General features: G+C 40.6%; 1 pseudogene across 1 annotated transcript; it reads left to right on the top strand.

The window, feature by feature from the left end:
- Positions 1-754: 754 nt before the first annotated feature.
- Positions 755-13,188, top strand: LOC103776321 (annotated as a pseudogene). Its single transcript, XR_608178.1, has 8 exons — positions 755-883; positions 2,448-2,576; positions 5,805-5,915; positions 8,408-8,492; positions 9,374-9,535; positions 10,011-10,202; positions 11,639-11,820; positions 13,045-13,188. The product of XR_608178.1 is annotated as an actin, alpha cardiac-like (transcript).
- The last annotated feature ends 206 nt before the right edge of the window (positions 13,189-13,394 follow it).

Genomic DNA, 13,394 nt, shown 5'->3' with positions numbered 1-13,394 from the left:
GGTGGTGCCAGCTCCCTGCTCTTCTGTTTCCCAGAATAACCACTTCAACAAGGTATTTACCACTTGGGATGGGGCCTGTAGCAAGCACTTCACGTTACAGAAGAGCTACCACTTAAAAACACATAGCAGAGACTTTCCTGAGACTTTTGGTGGGGGTTATTTTTAGTTACTTAAGACTGATGATGACCCTCTAAGAAAAAGGCACAATTAAACATGCCACTAGGGAACCACTACAGCCTTTGAAGTAATGAATGTTGGGTGATTCTTATTCACCACCTAACTTCTACCCTTATAACTGGTAGTAGGGGCATATGGTCCATTTATTTATAACAAATGAAATTTCTAGAAGAGAATTCATCTTTGGAGACACAGAGTTATGCTTGCTAAAGCCCAAGTAGAGACAAATGTGTATCCTCTAGCTGAACTTGTCCCATGGTCATGAGGCCAATTAGCAAGAGTATCACAAGAGCCCTTGAGGCTACAGCAGAGATTTCTCTTTTGGAAACAAAAGCTGAGTGTCCTGATTCATTTACTTTGGTGAAACCTATTCAAGCTGAAATCTATGTGGCTACTTAACATGCTTTGCAGGATTGGGGCTCTAGTGTAGATTTTGCTGCTCAGGTTTATCCTATTCCAAAATTACTCTTTTTACAGCAGTTTACTCTCTAAACGATGGAGTGTTGCTTCTGTCCTCTTCCCTTGCATCTCCTTCCCTCCCTAAATCACTGTTTTTCAGTCAAAATTGTGAGGCATTATGTGTGATGATGATGAAACCACTGCCCTGGTATGTGACAATGGTTCAGGGCTTTGCAAAGCTGGATTTGCAGGAGCTGATGCCCCAAGAGCTGTATTTCCATCCATCGTTGGACGTCCTCGACATCAGGTAGGTCTTTACCAAAATGGGAGGGCTGTCTGGTTTGGGTGACTGTTTTGGGTGGTTTGGGTTTGTTTTTTTAGGGTTTTGGTTTTTTTTTTTTGAGTCTTTAGACATGGTGATGCGAAGGCATCAGATGTCTTGAGGCAAAACTCCCATCAGCCTTTGTAGTTTAGCTTGTTAAGAACTGGAGGACTGAGCTGCACGTCTTTAATATTATGAGATTATATATTATCCTTAATACCATCCTTATTGATCCCTTGGAAAAGGTGTTCTTTAGCCAAAAAATGTTGATCATAAAAGAACACAAGTGTTTTAGTGATATGAATGTGTCTTATGGAAAAACATCTACAACTTGCTGGATTAATTAATAATTGCTTAATTTATATATATATAAAAGAACATTTCTAGCATGAGAAACCAAATGAGTGATTGTGGTAAGTTGCTCTTATTTTTCCATTAAGCAGCAGTATTGCCCAATAAACTTCCAAAAAAAGGTCTCTAGCACACCACTTTATCAACTCAGACAGAAGAGGGGAGGATAAATGTGGCTTTTTTTGACCTTGCAAAGGGTCTTTCTGCTTAATGAGTTTTCAAACAGTTCCTTTATAAATAGAAGATGCAGATTTTTGTTAATTTGATTCATATCTGAGTCAGATTTTAATTTTCTGAGCTACAAAAAGCTTTCCCTGGAGTTCTGTGTGGTCTTTTGTGGGGCTAAATAAGCCTGGTTTGGCATCCTGAGCATTTTAAGGAATGTGTTTTCAATACCTCTATGAATTGTTGAAGCTGAATATCAGTTGTTGAAAACGTCCAGTCTTTAACCTCTCAAATTATTCACTGTCTTCTGAGGTGTAATTTTGCACAGTTAAGCAGCTCAGCAGCTGTGTTAATGAATCCATGAATTAATGAATCAATAAGAAAATTTAAATAATTTTATGCTAGTTGATGAATAATATTTTACCTGGTATGTTGTTATATTACTTGGGGCAATCATGATAGGCTTCCTAATGCAAATACGATAAACTTAGTAAAGCTATTATTCAATAAGTGAGTTTTCTTCTAGAAAATGTCTCCTAAACAAATGGGTTTTTTTCCTCCCTAAATGTAGGTATTTTAAAAACCATTTCACTTCCAGCAAGGAGAAGTCTCACTGTTTAAAGTCAATAATGGAACTGCCTAGGCAGAAAGGGCAACCAAATATCTGAAGTGAATTTAGGGAGATTCTCTCTTTTTAAGTGATAATCCCTTTCCTTTATTCCTTTGCACAATGAGAAAGGACCTGTTGCTAGTGGAGAACCCTGAGTTTGCTGATGCCTGCCTTGGCTGGGCTGCTGCATGGGCATTAGTTGCACCAAGTGTGAGATACCTCCTACCTTGTTCTTCCTGGTGGGTTGATAGGAGGAGTTAGTACAGAGTAGGTGGTTCTCCATAAATTCAATTCCCTTGCACATTTTGGGGTACATTTTGGAACAGCAGTAGCAGCAGTGGGTACAATATTAACTGAAAAATGATATTCTATCCCTAATGTGCAGGATACACTGTGCTGACAGTAGAACAGCATCCTCTGCAGGGTGTTATGGTTGGTATGGGGCAAAAGGACAGCTATGTAGGGGATGAAGCACAGAGCAAAAGGGGGATCCTGACCCTGAAGTAGCCCATTGAGCATGGAATCATCACCAACTGGGACGACATGGAAAAGGTGGGTGGCTATTCTTCTGTCCTGAAGTTTGTATTGAGGTGGAATGTGTAACAATGATAGAAAATAACTGAAGTGAAAAAAAAATAAGCACAGTGGAAAGTACCACTGAAAGGAATCCGTGGGGCTGGTGGTTTTCTCTGCTCACACTGCTGAGACAAGGTGTATTTAACTAGAATACATCTATCCAAAGTCAGTCCTTGTGTCATGTGTATAACCCCAAAATGATAAGCACAGGGTGTTCCAGATGAGCAGACCAAAGTCGATACAGGAGCAACAGGAGTTCTTCCCTTCATATCTGGAAATAAATTGCCCAGCTGCTCCTCTAGATGGAAGCACAGGATTTGCATTTCATTACTGCACTGCTGGCTGGGAGGACACCTTGCTTCTTCTTTCTACAGAGTAGAAAAACTGCCTCATCCCTCCCGTTACATTCTTCTTCCTGGTAAATTTCCTGCTGTCTGCATTCAGGAGGAAATTTTATTTCCCTGGAGGGAAAAAGAATGACCAAAAAATTGGAGGTCACTATTTTATGTTCTTCCCTCGGTGACTGGTCTCTGTATCAGGAAGTTGTCCTGTGTATAGCACATACCAGTATGTGTTCTTCTTCTGGGTACTGTTGGATGCTGGAGCAGATTATCTAGTATCTAGTTAGGAAAAGGAATTAGAGAAGTTAAAAAAAAAGTGGCATGTGCTTTAGTGTGGTGTAAACTCCTGGCTAGATTGATTGTTTTTAGGGTGTAGTGTGGCAGAATAATTCAAATCATGGTCAGCTGCTATATGGCTTCTTGTAGTTTGAACTTTTTTTTAATCTTTGTGACTTAAATGGATGAAGAAAATACTTGTAAAAGTGTGTCCCTAGCCCAAGTTTAACTTCCTCTGAGACAGCTTGCACTGCAACCTGTAGTAGCTGGCAAACATACCCCAGCACTGAGCTGTGCTTGGACTTCTTGCTGTGTCCAGGAGCAGAGCAGGACACAAAGTAGGGGCTGCTGTCAAGGGAATGAGCAGTAAGGAGGAGAAAGAAGCATGAGAGAAAGGCAGCAGAAGGGAAGAAGCAAGAAACAGTGTTGCTAACTCTTGTGATTATTTCAAATAAGTAAAAAACACCCCCTTTTTTTTTTTTTTTAAATAAATACATGGGCTTCCCTGATTCAATCCTATCCCTCACCTTCCCCTGAAACTGTAACACACATCTGCACACACTTTGCTGGCTGAGAGAAGTTCTGAAGTGAAAATCCTGAAGTGTGCATGCTAAAATATCTTCTGTATATGCTTTTATAGATTCCTCCCCCCACCCTAGACTTTAAAGCCAGTTGCATTATTTTTGTCTGAACCACAGATTTCCTCCTAATGCTTGAAGTAATCCTACTAAAAGCATCACACCATAGAATAAACAAGAGAATTCCTGTGCCAATAAATGGGATGAAGGTGTAACAGTGCAGTGCCCAGCCCTCCACACGTTAGAAAAAGCAGAGGGTCCCCAAAAGATGAGGGCAAATGTGCATCTGGGTGAGAGAGAGGGCGAGCAGGGGTGCTGCAGGATGCCCAGATTGTTGGGTGAGTCGGGGGGAGAACGTGTCGGCGATGAAATGAAGCGTTCTGCTTCTCCTGTGCTTCACTTCACAATATTCAAATGGGGGCTGCTCTGCTTTCTGCTGGAGAATAATACAGGGCATTGTGCATCACTGCCTATTCGTGGCAACTGAGCTGACAACGTATAGGCTGGGAAGTGGTGGGATGGAGTGTTGTCTGGCTCTGCTGACTACATAAATGTTTAATACAAGTGTTGGATAATTCTTCCTCAGGAATTTCTCTTTGTTATTGTGCTTGCTGTTTACATTTCATTCTCATGACCTATAAAAACCAACAGTTTTTGTGACTTGTAGAATATCAGCATCCATTAACATTATGGTTATTATTAGGGAATATTGGTAAGATTAGTAAATCTAATGGGCTGTGTGGTGCCTAATTGTGCCTGGTTTTGAGGAAAAATCTGCAAACTGGCTGAGGTTTAGGCAGGGTCCTGCTTTATGATTCCAGGTTTGTTCCTCACTGCTGAAATCACCAGCACTTTGTTAATTATGTAAGCACAGAGGTGTTCTTCTCTTCCCTGAGTTCTTTCCCATCTGAAGTGTCTATTTTTTCTCCTTACATTTGAGTTATATATATATATTTAACAACTTTTACATGATTACTTTGTTTTATTCAACTTCTCCCTGTATATATATTCTAAACCTTCAAATGGAAGATGGCCAGCATCCCAAGCCCCAGTTCTGGAGAGATCTGGTAATTTTTTTTTAAAGGACTGAGATAGAATTGAGGTTCTCTTAATAATTCCAGCTCTGGACAGCTATTGACTTTGCAGTTGCTTTGGATTTAGATAAGACCTTTTCTCCCCCTTAAGTTCATTTTGGAGCATAATAGTACTTGTTTCTAGGATAATAATCAAATAAACTTACCCCTAAAACTATCCTGATGTTTTGTGCTCAGAAGTAAATTTGCTGTGTTCAGGGAAAGATGGAATACGGTTAAAAATACATAAAAAAAGAAACAAGGGAAGGGAAGTATTGAACAAGAGGGTAAATATTCCATCATGTTACTGAACAGTCTGTCTTTGAGCTGGCATCAAGAAAAAAAAAAGCCTTCAGTTCCTCACAGCCATGGTCCTCAGGCAATCAAAGCCAGCATTGTTTGATACAGGTAGCACCTTCCAACATGAAAAAATATGACAGTACTGAAGAAATTAAGATATGTAGCTCTAGAGTGAGAGCTTGATTCAGAATTTACTGGATAAAATAACTGTGGTGTAAAGAGCCTTTCACTTCTGTGGAAATAGTTAGATTTCTAAAGCCCATCTTGGCCATGACTTGCAACTGGAGTGGCCTTCAAGCAGCTTGAAGTGGAGCAGTCTTTCAGGTCTAATGGCTCAGCTGCTGTAGCAGAGCCCTGTGGGTGGGAACTAATCGATGCCCTTGTTAGAGAAGATGATCCATGCTCTGTTGAGGGATTCCTGACTGGAAGGACACTCTTGTGTAGGTTATGTTCTGTTGTTACAGTAGAAACCCAATAGTTTTGATTCTAAACTGGAGCTGAGTTTGGCAGACTCACTCTTGAATGCTTTCTGTCTTTTTTAATGTCTGTAAAAAACAAAAAAAAACCAAAAACTTAGACTTTATTTGAAAAGTTTCAAAACACTTTTCTGAAGCAATTTTTGGTCTTTTTTTTAAGATTTGGCATCATTCTTTCTACAATGAACTGGGGTTGCTCCAGAGGAACACCCTGTCCTGCTGACTGAGCCCCCATTGAACCCCCAAGGCCAACCGTGAAAAAATCACTCAGGTCATTGTCTGAATGTTGTGCCACAGACCATTTCTGCACAGAAGCAGCTAAAAGTATGAATAGTCCTAAATATTCAACTTTTTTTTCACCTGGAAGATAATCCCTTAGGGTTGGTGTGGATTAGAATGTTGGCTGGGATGTGGTGAGAAAGGCAAAGTTCCTGCTGCTGGCACAAGTTCTCTGGATGGCCCTAAAATGTTTTGTGCTTGTGTGTGGCAGGGAGATATATGGAACTAGCTCTTAAAAGCTTGAAGTCTTTTTTTTGTTGTTCACAAGATGATGTCTTCTCAGTTCTGGAAGTGTGGAAGCTGGAGGAGATGGTGGCTTCTGATGCTGAGATTGAGGGTGTAGATAATGTCAACCCAGGATTCATGTAATTATGTTTTTGGTTTTTTTTTTTTTGTGGAGTTATGAGTCATTGATGTATTTAAATCTGAGATTTGCAAGTGTTGTAACATGGGTCATGTACCAGCTGAGTCACACTTGTGTGTAAGTGTTGGATCAATGCCACCTTTCATAGCCACCAAGAGTGCTCAGTTTGTAGTAGCCCAGTTCCCAGGCTCATGGTGTGTCACCTCCTATTTCTGCCCTCGAGACTGTCACTTTATTGACACTTTTGCATCAGACAAAATGCTAGTTATTGTATTGGAGTTGTGGGGGTTTGGGAAGATTCAATAAAGGTGTTTGAAGGCCATCATGTAGGCAGCTTTGTGGAGCTCCCAACTGGAGCACCTCTTCAGGGATCTGGGGAACACTGTTCAAAAACTGGAATGTTTTTTGCTGGTTTGGGAAAATGAGTTGTCAGAAGCATTCAAACTTCAGTGATGCTTTGCTAAACGTTTTTGCCCATGAGATACCCACTCTGATTTAGCAAACCCAGATCAGAACCAAAAGTTGCCTTCTAAAGTTTGTATGTTTTAGAGCAGGCACAAGTCCATGTTGTAAATTTAGCTGGTGATGTAACCAGAAGTAAGTGTGATTTAAATACAGATATAGGTATCAAATCACCTGGGAAAATGAGATGTGTCTCTGCCTTTCCTTTTGTGCCCACTTTTGGCATACATTTAATAGGAAGATTATGCATCAATTTAGCAACAGTGTAAATAAATTAATTAAGTAGTGCGTTACTGGGAGATAATACAACTGGGAGATAATAAACCATAAGAAAAAACCTACTTTATAACAACCAGGAGTTGTGGTTCATACAGTAGACATGTCTAGGACTGTTTCTCTGTCATTATACTGTAATGAAAAATCCTGTTTTCAGAATTTTTTAAAGGCTTATTGTTTATTACTGACTGCATTAAAATAATTACGTAAATTAACTATGAAATATTGTTAATTTGTGTATTCTTTAGTTGAAAGCATACTTTCCATTAAAAAGTAGACTTCATTGGCAAGGTATTAGCTCATGAAATCCAAAGTTTAAGTTTGAGCCCCCTGATGCCAGTGGTTCTGATGGGTATAATGGTGATCTCTGAGTCACCAGCCCTGGAGGAGTTTAAAGGACATGTAGATGTGGTGCTGAGGGACGTGGTTTAGTGGTGGACTTGGCAGTGCTGGGTTAACAGTTGGACTTAATGGTGTTAAGCCTCTTTTTCCAACCTAAATGACTCTGTGATTCTCTGAGTCGTGGTCACAGCAGCACCACTCGTGATGAGGTAGCACTGCCTAGGGTAGGTGGCATTGGTGTAAAGAAGGACATAGCACATGGGGTTGCCCAGAGTGTGTTCATTCACTGTGTGAAGTCCAGCTGGAAACAAGTTATTCCATCTGCTGGGATAAAATTGCAGTGCATCTGACACAGGAGGTGGAAAGAACTGGAGCTTGTTAGAGCAGAGAAGGTGTGGGATGAGGCAAGAGATTATGGCCAAGGTTGCCACAAAGAGGAAAGCTAAACTGTTGTGTTCTGCAGGAGCAGAATGAGATGTAATGGGTTTAAACTAGACCAGGTGAGGTTTTAGCTTGACATGAAAACCCTGGTAATAGCCCAGTGTATTGTGAGATTTGTTTGCTGGAGGAATCTGTGGATGCTCCAGGAGAGGACTTTCTGAGACAGAACCAAAGCTGTGTGAGGAATGGCTGATTCCTCCTCGAGATGCAAACAGACAGATTATTCCTCATGGCTCCTTCCAATTATTTCTTCTATAAATTTTTTATCTCTGTGTGTATATTTAAACCTTAGATTGCTGCATTGTTGCAGTCCTGCCATCAGGGTAAAAAAATTATCCCATGGTGTCATCTTCCATTAATACTCTCAGTAACAATCTGACCTAGTCTGAGGTTAATGGAAAGATATCCACTGACTTTGGTGATTTATTTTTAATGAAATCCTAAAGAAAACACAGCGTGCTGTTCACAGAAGAGCCACAGTTCAGGAGAGGACTTGGGAGTAGCAACTGACAGTGTTCATTTAAGAAATAATTAAATTTACTGTCTCTTCGGATACTCTAAAGTGCAGATCCTAAAGGTTCTCAAACTCTTCATTCCAGATAATGTTTGAGACGTTCAATGTGCCAGCCATGTATGTAGCAATTCAGGCAGTGCTGTCTCTGTATGCATCTGGGAGAACCACTGGTGAGTCCTTCTGGGAGTTGTATTTTCCAGCTGCCCTCCTCTCGTGGAGGTATTTGCACCCGGGCACACACAGATACCCGTCGGTTGGAATGCACTGGCTGTGTATTAAGACATAATTAAGACAGCCTTATGGACACTTTTAAGTGATCATTAGAATTAACATGGAGGTGTCTTCTTCTTGCCGTTTAGTCTGATCAAGCATTGAGGTGATAAATTAATTCTTAGTAACCCTGGAGTCTTCATAGACTTCGAAAAAAATAAAAATGCCATCTGTCTTCATAGCCTGATGCCACAATAGAATCTGGTATAAAATGATTGCCAGAATTAGGTTTGTCATAAATACTTGATTTATGTTTAAAATTCAGCTATTTGTATGCATGTTTGGTATCGGAAATGCTTTATTTGTTTTGAGTGGAAAACATGTTCTTCATTTTTTAATTCAAGAATATAAATAATATGACTGCACAAACTCTTGTTATAGTTTCCCTAATGGAGTGTTTTAATGGCAGATTAAAATTTTTAACTTTATAGATAGATCTTTATTTACAGTTTGTACGTTATAGTGTCTGTAAAGTGCTCTAAAGGTCGTCTGAAATGAAAGTTTCTGCATCCATGTAAGATTATTGGTAGTGGAATTTTTTATTACAGGGAGAATAGTACAATCAAATTATGTTATGTCTTTTTTTCCCCCAAACACAGTTACTGCTTAATTTGTGCTAATGATTTCATCTCAGTTAAGCAGCTCTTTAGTTACAGAAATGACAGAAGCAATCATCATGTGAGCATCTTTTTTGGTGCATGTTTCGTTGGAGAATATGGAGTACGTGGAGACCCTGTATCAGTGGGAAATAAGCAGCTTCTCCTTTTCTTTCACTTTCCAGGAATAGTTTTGGATTCTGGGGATGGTGTCACACACAACGTGCCTATCTACGAGGGCTATGCCTTGCCTCATGCCATCATGAGACTCAACCTGGCAGGCAGAGACCTGACTGACTAGCTCATGAAAATCCTCACAGAGACAGGCTACTCGCTTGTCACCACTGGTAATGGGCTGTGCTTTGGGTGCACTTTGGGTACCTTTGCTCTGGGAGTTGTCTTATTATGCAGGAAGTGTGTACCTGGTGAGATGCATCAAAATCCCCATCACTAAGTTATCTGGGAAAAACAGTTCATGTTAGCTAACAGGATTCTCCAGACTTGGGCTTTCAGCAAGTGTGTTGAGCATCAAGGACAAGGATGCCACCTCGTTAGGAAGTCCTGAGTCACACACAGATTTAATGGGTTGTCATGTTTGATCGTACCTCTCACACAGACAAAGGAGCAAAGTTGGTGGCTGGCAGTGGATAAAGCTCTGGAGATTTAATCAAAAGGGAAATCTGATAATGCAAAGGGGAAGTAGTGTTGTTGAGACAACAGAGGGGTCAGAATCCAATGAAGTATGACCATCATGAGCCTGAGAAAACCTGTGTCCTGGCTGACATACTGTATGTTGATTATAAACTTCTTGTCTGTCTCCAGTGGAAATGGAGATTGTGAGAGACATCAAAGAGAAGCTTTGCTATGTGGCTCTGGATTTTGAAAATGAAATGGCAACTGCTGCTTCCTCCTCCTCTCTTGAAAAGAGCTATGAGCTTCCTGATGGACAAGTCATCACCATTGGGAATGAACGGTTCTGATGCCCAGAAACTCTCTTCCAGCCATCTTTCATAGGTGGGACAAGCCTTTACTCTCTTCCAGCCATCTTTCATAGGTGGGACAAGCCTTTTCTTTCTAGAGACTTGACAGAGAATGAACAGAAGAATGAAGTATAGACAACCTTCAGCTTTAGGAACTGGATGTCCTTAGGAATATGCAGCTTCTGTTGACTTCATTTTTTAAAAGCTATGGACGCTGCTACTACTGGACAAAAAGATGCCTCTCAGTTTAGAAACACCTGAATCCTAAGGTAGTTTCCATCTCTTATAAATACAGTAGGGTTTCTAAGATGATGTTTTAAGGTACTGTCAGATCATGCTTTTTATCTCAGCTAGCTGACACATAACTGCACAGTGCTGCTTGTGTGCTTTTTTATCTAGAGACTGCTTCTGTTTATCAGTTTATTTATCTGTAATTTAATCATACAAAATGAAATCAGACATTATTTTCCAGTACTTTTAGCTGTAATGTTCAAATTCCCATTGTGTCCAGTGAGTGACTGACACTTTAAGTGGTAACTCATGCTGCCCTCACAGATTTCCCACTTCCCACTTAAATTCCACTCTTGAGAACTGAGCAAAATGGCTGCAGGCAGTTTGGCACAATTTCTATTCAACTAAATAGTGAAGCTAGCTGCATTTGTGTGTAGAAAGAAAGCTAGTCAAGCATTCATATAGCTCCAAGTTCTGTATTGGAACATCAGCAGGAGTGATGTTCAAATATTCTGTATCTGAACATCAGCAGGAGAAATTCTCTTTAGTAGATAAAGGGATTTGGCTGCCAGAAGTGGATCAGGAACCACAGTTGGTGCTGAACAGTGGTCACCATCAGAAACATAGCAATGGAAATCAAGATTTCCTGCATCACAGATCTTTGTCAAACTGTGCGTGTTGAGCTAGTTGAAAAGTCTAGTACTTAAAGTTCAAACTGTATTCCCAGTGCTGTATCTGGTCTGCTCCTTTTCTTCAGCAAAAAGTGGTGCCCTAAGTTAACTTCACTGCACTGGCATTCAGATTAAATCAACAACTCAAAAGCAAGGCAGCTCTCTGAAATGCCCTGTGGGCTTCTCTTTCTGGCTAACAGCATCCTAAAAGATTAGAAAAATGGCAAGCTATTGCAGTAATAACTGACCTAAAATTTTTCTTAAAGAATATTAATTTAAAAAAAAAAATCATTTACTTGAGAAACTAAAAAGCCCAGCATGAAATATAATGGGGATCTTTCTTCCTCCCAAGTGTATTTTACTTGTAGAATTACTATGCTGAGATGATGAGGAAGGTGAGGAGCATGTTCTGTCTTTCTCCTTCCTCTCCTAAGTATGACAAAGCTTTTTTTTTCTTCCTGGAGTCTTAAGGGAATCAGCTTGGACCAGTGAGCCTTGCTTTGATCTTAGCAGTAAGAAAAAGATGGGGCCAAAGAGAAATAACATGTTGACACTTCTTTCCACTCAGGGATGGAATCTGCAGGTATCCACGAAACCCCTTACAACAGCATTATGAAATGTGACATGGACATCTGTAAGGAACTCTATGCCAACAACGTCCCCTCTGGAGGGACCACCACGTATCCTGGCATTGGTGATTGCATGCAGAAAGAGATTACAGCTTTGGCTCCAAGTACTATGAAGGTTAAGGTAATTTTGAACACCCACACTTGTAAAATAATCTTTCATTGGGAAGTTAGATCCTAGAAACAACCCAAAATGTCCATAAGAGTGTCAGGCCTTGCATCCCAAGTGCTGATGTTAGGAAAGCCTTTGGACAACCTCCTTGCTAATACCATTTTCCTTCTACCAGCCAAAGCAGAATTAGAAGGGAGTTTTGAGAGGTATTGCAATAAAAATGGTTCCTGAAGCCATGGGAAGTTCATGAGGTCGTTTTCAACAATGTTTCGTGCTTTTGAGCATGAACCAACATCTGAGGGAGAGAGTCCTGGGGGATTCCCAGTGAAACAGAACTATAAGTGAGGAAAGGGCTACCTGAGAGACACCACAGGAACAACAAGAGAGATGGGGATGAACCTAGAGAAGATGGAGCTGTAGGTACTAAAGGAGGCTTGAACAGCTTGAGAAGGTACTGGGAATATTACAGGCTTCAAGTGGTAGCTATCAGTGAAGGTTGTTGTTGAGAAGACTGAAAGAATAAATCCAAAATCCAAGCAGCACGCAAAGTCTGCAGCTTGTTGGCTGTTCAGAAGGACTTGTTTTAGCTTGAACTCAAGACAGTTTATAGTGAAACAGAGAGGCCCTTTTTGCTGGGCAGCAGAAGACCTGCTGAAGGGACAGGACATGGGGTGGCAGGAATGGAAACTGGAGCATGCAGAAGCTGGGGCACATCAGTGTGTTTTAACAATTCAGTAGCTAAGGGGACAATCAACAGGAGGTCTTCGAGCTCTACATCAAGTGCTTAGCTAGGTGTGAGATGCCAGTGTATCTCAGTGTTTTGGGGTTTGGGACTTTTTACATGAAAGACTTCCTTTTTCCTTAAAAAAAAAAAAAAAATGTTCAGCTCATTCTGTGTAATGATGTCCTAGTGGTTAATATTTTGAATTAGGTGAAATATTTCAAAACATTATTTTTCTTTCAAATGAGTTTACAATTTTTTGGTAGCTGTGTTATGGGCCACCAGAAGATGTCTCATGGGCTGGCATATTTGTCTTCTCACAGTAGCATTGCAGCATCTCTGTTGACTGGAGGTGGAAGACAAAATAAAGCAGCTTTTCTACCCCTCAGGTGGTTTACTTCAATGGAGTTGTGCTTCTATGTCAAAAAAACTTTCTTCTAGTTCTTTCATCCAAAAGATGTTTCCTGTGTTATCTGCTTGCACTTCATTTACAACAGAGCACACTTCTCTTCTAGATGATTGCACCTCCAGAACATAAATACTCCGTGTGGATTGGAGGCTCTATACTGGCATCTCTGTCCACCTTTCAGCAGAGGTGGATCAGCAGAGATGAGTATGAGGAAGCTGGTCCCTCCACTGTCCACCACAAGTGCTTCTGAACGCTTCCAGCACGCCCTGGCTCTGCTCCGCAGTGGTGTTTCTCATCCCCTGCCCTCGTTCACCTCTGAAGGTGGTTTGCTTTCCCGTGTTCAGAAACCACAATTTGTGAATTAGCAAATTACTTCTCACTTTTGATGCTTAAATGAGACAAAGTTCTCAGTGGGGGGTGTTTTCCAAGATGAATAACAGCAGTCACAGGAGACAT

Source organism: Merops nubicus, unplaced genomic scaffold (assembly GCF_000691845.1).
Source record: "Merops nubicus isolate BGI_N331 unplaced genomic scaffold, ASM69184v1 scaffold9707, whole genome shotgun sequence".
Taxonomy (NCBI): Eukaryota; Metazoa; Chordata; class Aves; order Coraciiformes; family Meropidae; genus Merops; species Merops nubicus.
This window is presented reverse-complemented; position numbering and strand designations above follow the sequence as displayed.